At 33.8% G+C, this 6,633-nt stretch overlaps 1 pseudogene; it reads right to left on the bottom strand.

Annotated features, from left to right (window-relative positions):
• Positions 1-1,072: 1,072 nt before the first annotated feature.
• On the bottom strand, positions 1,073-3,353 carry LOC131658119 (protein FAR1-RELATED SEQUENCE 5-like; annotated as a pseudogene).
• Between the last annotated feature and the right edge of the window lie 3,280 nt (positions 3,354-6,633).

Here is a 6,633-nt window from a genome sequence, read left to right as displayed (position 1 = left end):
GAACTTCGTATTTTGCAGGAATTATGCAGAAATCATGTGTAGCATAAAGAAGAATATTGTTTGTGTTATACAGAAGTCATGTGCCTTGTTTGATATACTTGTCTTGAAGCATGGAGTGAAACATGGAGGGATTAAATTTGATATGTAGATATTTGTGAAGCTTAAAAAAGAATTGAAGAACTCTGATGCACCTTTGTGAAGCCTAAAGAAGAACTAAAGAACTATGATGCACCTTTGTGGAGATAAAGAAGAAAAAGGACTAAACTTAATTTGTAGGAAATTGTCAAAATAGTTTTAGGACATAATGTATAAGTAGGATTGTATTTCAATAGTTTTTCTTAATTGCAATGAAAGTAAGAGGATCCATGAATGATATCAGAGTAGTTTGTTTTGTCAATTTCATGTAAGAATGTCAATGAATAATCAATGTGATTCTATTGAATAAATAAATTTCTATCTAATTTTCAATTGGGTTGTTATAACTTATTGCTGCTGATAAAAGAACAAGTGCTAAAATAACTTACTGCTAAATTGCTAAATGCTGCTGATTCAATTGAATAATCAATCTGTATAAATAACTTAGTAAATGTTGTTGATTCAATGCTGCTGCTGATTCAATGTTGCTACTGAACCAATGATACTAAACCAATGCTGCTAAATGCTAAATAACTTGCTAAATGTTGCTGAACAAATGTTACTAAATTGCTAAATGCTACTAATTATTACTACTAACTATTGTTGCATATTGTACTATAACAACATAATATACTTCTAAAATATGGAAGCTGCTACTTATAAATATGCATGCTGCTACTTAAAAGTAAATTGCATAGGTAATATAACAAAGATAATATACTTATAAAGTAATATATTTTTAAATTTCAATATGATATATAACAAAATAATATACTGTAACAAGAAGAAGTGCTAAAACTTATAATATACAACATTACAAATAATAATAATAACTTCTAAAATATCAAAATACCATTGATATAATAAAAGTGGTAAATATTTATACTAAACATCATTGATATAACAAAAGTATCACTTGATGATTAATAAGCTCCATTCACAGTAATGTCATATCAGTTTCATTTAGGGGTGCCTACATGATAACAAAAGTTAATTAACACTGAGACAAAAGTAGATATAAGGATAATTCTTTTTCAAATACAAATTAAATTACCATCAAAAGTGACGTGAAGTTAAATTGATCCTTTTGTGTTTGTGGAGGCTCATAAGGTGGAGGCACCGAACAAGATACTTTGTCAATCATTTGACTGCATGGTTTCCTTTTATGTGGAGCCTTTTTTTGTAGTACGTTGCTTCTCAACCCAACTCTTAAGTCGTTTTTGTCTCTTTAAGCCATGTGGTTTCTTGAATCCCTTTGATTGCATAACATCATGACATTGAATTGTCAAATTATCATTGTTATCACTATGATCATCCCTGGATTGTATGCGAAGTTCCATAATTTTCTTACGCATGACTTCTACACTATCATCCACAAATTCAAGATGCTCTTTAATGGGTGATGTCTCGTTCGCCATTCTAATGAATTTAGAGACAACTTGTCTAAGTTTCCGTGTTATAAATAACTTTGGATCTCCTTCAACCTCTTTTACCTTAGAATCTTACACAATGCCGCAACGAGCATCTTTTGTCCACCTTCTTAAAATATACTTCTCAGGAATAAATTTCACATCATTCACTTTAAACACTTTCAATGCATGTGAACAAAGTATACCAAATGTTTCTAATTTTCTACAACTACAAGTAATGGAAGTTAAAGAAATGTTGAATGATACTTTCCAAGATCCTTCATGGTTGACCATAGCGATGACATATTCACATAAAGAATGAGACTCATTTCTCTCTTATATCGTTAAAGTTAAGAATGAGGTAAACTCATTTTGAAAAAGATCAAATACTTTGTGTGTGTATACTTTTTCCATTTGTATTAGTATTGGAGACATCTCATATTTTAACCTTGCAAGCTTATGTGAGGACTCATAATCACAACTTAACTCATTTCCTCTCTTCTTCTCAAGAACTCGCTCAAAGTTTTTGAAAAATTGAATGATATCCACATTCGGTTTCATACAAGATTTGAAGTGAGCATTAAGACTTTCACTAACTTGAGTACTTCGCATGCCAAGTGTGAATGTTTTATTCATATAACATGAAGCCCATTTTCTTTTAATGACATAAACTGACTTGATCCAATTGTTTTCATGAACGTTATAGTTATTCACCAAATCAAGCCAAGCTGCCTCAAATTCCACTTCACTATCAAATTCATACATGCATTTCTTGAAATCTCTTAAAAAATAACTTCCACCCTTCTTCAAGTTCCCAATGTGTTTTATATCGTTTTGCAATAAATGCCAGGTGCATAAATCATGATGAGCCTCAGGCATCACTTCAACAAGTGCTATTGACATCGCTTGATCTTGGTCAGTAAACACAGTCTTTGGCTTTTTGCTGTTATGTGCTTGTAAAAATGTATCAAACAACCATTTAAAGGACTTATCTTCTCATCATACAATAATGGTGCACAAAAAATGACTGAACCTCGATAGTGGTTAAAACCATAAAATAGAGCAAGTGGTCTATTAGCATGATTGGTACAATATGTTGTGTCCAATGACATAAGGTCACCAAAATACTTGTAGTCTAAAATCATATTTAAATCACACCAAAACACGTTTGTGATTTGTTCTTCTATATCCATCTGGTATGCATGGAAGAATGATGGATTTTCTAACAATTGTCGTTGAAAGTATTGGGAAAGACATCCTGCGTCACCATACACCATACTTCGCTGCCTTCTTGTATTGAGATAGTTTTGTATATCAACGTTTATATCCAAGATTAGAACTATGCCTTGCATGTGTGCTCATAAGTTAAAACGTTGATTTCTGTCTTAATCCCGAGTCATCAGCTAAATCAATTTCACATGCTTGAACCTCAATTATCTTTCTATGTGATGCTAGCACGTGTGTTGTCTCAGGTAGCTGCAAAGGGTGATTATGATCTGATACAAATTCATGGATGAAAAACTTTTCATTCTTCAATACAATAGAAATCCTTGCTTTGCAATCCGTTCTAGTTTCGACTCTATGATTTCTAACAAAAGTATCTCTCTTATCTGGCTTTCGTAATCCTTCCTTGCAGCAAATAAACCTACAAGATGATATAGATCCATCTTTTTTATTCTTGTTCACATAACGTTTCCTAACACCAAAGCCCATATTTGCACCATAAGTGATCCAAAATTGATAAGCTGCCTCTGATGAATCAAATTCCATGCCAAGCATTGGCTTCCAATCAATATTTGAAGATGCCATTTTCCTAAATAAAGAAACATGATAAATAAATAAAATAATTATTATCATATTTGACAATTATATTTGTAACAGTATATTTAACATTACAAATAACAATAACATAATCTAGCTTCTTAGTTTCTAGTTGAAGAAAATAGTGTTTAACTATAAGAAAAACAATGAAACAACTTCCATGGCTTTCTTGAAAAAAATAGATAACAACACATGCTCTTTGTAACAAATCAAAAAACAGAGCTAGCTATTTGACACAAAGTAGAATGCAAAATGTGGCAAGGACGACGGTTGACGGTGACAACGATCAACAATGAATGTCGTGACAATAACAATGAGCGATTGAAAACAACAACGATGAGCAAAAATGAGTGTGGCGGCGTTTACGATGACGATGATGGAAATAACTACCATTGACGACGGCGATGGCGATCAACTATGAGTGCGGTGTTGTGTGCAATGACAATGATTGACGGTGACGATAATGATCAACAATAAGAGGTGAAAATGATGGTGCTCATCAGAGATGTTGATGGTGACGATGAAGATCAATATCAGAAGTAGAAGAAGACACAGTATAGCTTAGAAAAAGTGAAATGTTGTTTCTTCTTCAACACTTTAGTTTTAATTTTATTTGCTAAAATAAATTGGCCACGTGTTACCATATTAGACACTAATTGAATCTGACGGTGGTGAGTGGAGGAAAGTTACTCTAATGTTCATGCGCGAACGTTATAGAATCTTGTTCCCTTTTCTATACAGTGAATAGTAATTATTATTTTAATTAATTAATTTAATTTTGTGGAATTAATTATGTAGTACTCCACTATATATTTTTATGTTACTTAAATTAGTGTTATTAATTTTTATTTATTTAATTATCTTTAACATTTTTAAAGTTGTAAAAGAGAATGAGATATATATCTATATTATTTTTATTTTTATTTAATTAATTTTTTTATTTTATTTACAATTTTATTGATTTTATTTTACTTGATTTACGAAATTGATTCTTCTATTTTAATTTAAAATTTTTTGATATCTCTCTCTCTCTCACACACACACACACATTTGCACTTAAATTAACGATGTTTTTATTTTTTAAATAACAAATTTATTATAAAATATTATAAATCATCGTATATAAATTTATTGTTCAACTGTATAGATAAAAATATAAGTTAAAAAGGAATATTTTGTTGATTTTTTATAAAAAAAAAGTGAGTGAGAGAGAGAGAGAGACCAAAGTTGTTTGAATTTTAAATATGGGGACTAATTTTGTAAATTAGATAATATTGGGAAAATAAAAATTTAATCTATTAATTATTAATATTATTATTATTATCTAAGAAATTTTAGCAGCAAAATTTAGTGAAAAAATTTGTGCAATTATTGATAGAATTATTATGTATTTATTTCATAATCAATTTGTAATTTTAGCTTACCTGTAATAATTTGGCACCCATTAAAGAAATTAGGTCAACTCTTATGTACTATATATACCCTTGTCAGTAATTAAAAATACAAAGAAAATTCATTTATCTTACATGGTATCAACGCTAAAAAGATCATAATCTACCTCTCCTCCAAAGTCGCCCTCCACACTATCAACGCCGTTTTTTTCCTCATTCCTCTCATTCGCGCCCATATCCTTCCTCCCTTCTCCTGCACCGCAGCCAAACCTCTTATATGTGTCTCGCCACCCTTGCGCAGCCACCGCCCCAATGCCGATTTTTAGTCAATGTCAGCCTCTTCTGCATCGCCAGTCTCTCCTGCGGTCATTGTTCTCTTTCGTCCTCTCCGTCTACAACATGTCTTCCTCTTCCAACAAAGAAAGCAACACGGTGACTCCTCCTCCCAAGGTGGAAATCTCGACACCACCTACCTCATCCTCTTCCAAACCAAAATTTCTTCACGCTCTCGATATTTTTAACATTAGATTAATATTCCTATTGTGCTTAACATGGAAACTGATCGCTATGACACATGGGCAGAGCTATTTCTCGATCATGCCCGCTCTCACTGGGTCCTGCACCATATTATGCCTTCATTTAACAAGCCTCTATCGTCTTTCACTGACCCCACTTATGACTAATGGACCACCTTGGATGTAACCGTGCTTCAGTGGATCTATTCCACTATACCTATTGACTTGCTAACCACCATCATAGAACCTAGCTCCGACTCCACGGCTTTGGCTGCTTGGACACGTTTGGATGATCTCTTCCAAGATAATTAGAATGCACTCGCTCTCACTCTTGAGTAGGAATTCTCTAGTGTTCGCATGGAGACTTTTGATGACTCACCCTAGAGCACCATCTGCCGCTTATCTTATCACCCATCAATGTCCTTCTGACGACTCATCCTAGAGCACCATCCGCCGCTTTGGAAAATGCCCCATTCTCGTAACAATCAAAATTAGGGTGGTAATCTTCGTAACCATGATGGTCCTCATGGTGGCAACACACAAGGTTTTCCTCCTTCTCAGCAGTAGAAATAGTGTCCCCTTACTAGCAGTGGGTTGGACTCCGCCACTGTGGGTCATGCCTCCATGCATGTATCCTACTTCTTAGTGGACTCGCCCTTCTGCTCCTCCCCATCAACAAGGCATTTTAGGCCAACGTCCTCAGGCTTACGCTGCCATGACTTCACTAGCACCCACTAACATCATAATTGCTATGCATTCCATGTCTCTTACTCCTATGAACGACACATAGTACATAGACACGGGTGCCTCTTTCCACATAGCAGCGTCACAAGGTAATCTCTCATCTTATTCTAATTTGAGTCACCTAAATCAGAACTTTTTTGTTGGTAGCGGACAAGATATTCCAATTCAGGGCAATAGACACAAAACCCTACACAGCTCCCATAAACACAAGCCGTTGAATCATCTCCATGTTTTGCACACACCAAAAATTGTCAAAAATATGATTTATGTGAGAAAACTCACTATTTTCAATAATTTTTCCGTTTCTTTTGATCCCTTGGACTTTTTGGTCAATGACTTTCAAACGAGGATTCCACTTGTAGATATGATAGCCTTGGCAACCTCTATCTAGTTACTACTTCCTATCCATTCGCTGGTCTTGCTTACAGTCTCTGGTACAACTGTCTCGGACTTCCTTGTTCTTTTAACTTTGTTGTCATTTCATAGCAACAAGTTCATTAGTTATGAGTATTTGAGTTCTAGGACAGTTTTCGTTTCGTGGGTGTTTGGCTAACATGTTAAGTTGCCTTTATTTTCATCCAATAATGTTACTGTGATGCCCTTTGATATTTTACATTA

This window comes from Vicia villosa, linkage group LG3 (genome assembly GCF_029867415.1).
Source record: "Vicia villosa cultivar HV-30 ecotype Madison, WI linkage group LG3, Vvil1.0, whole genome shotgun sequence".
In the NCBI taxonomy this organism is placed as follows: domain Eukaryota; kingdom Viridiplantae; phylum Streptophyta; class Magnoliopsida; order Fabales; family Fabaceae; genus Vicia; species Vicia villosa.
Note: the sequence above shows the minus strand (reverse complement) of the source record. Positions and strands in the feature narration are given on the sequence as shown.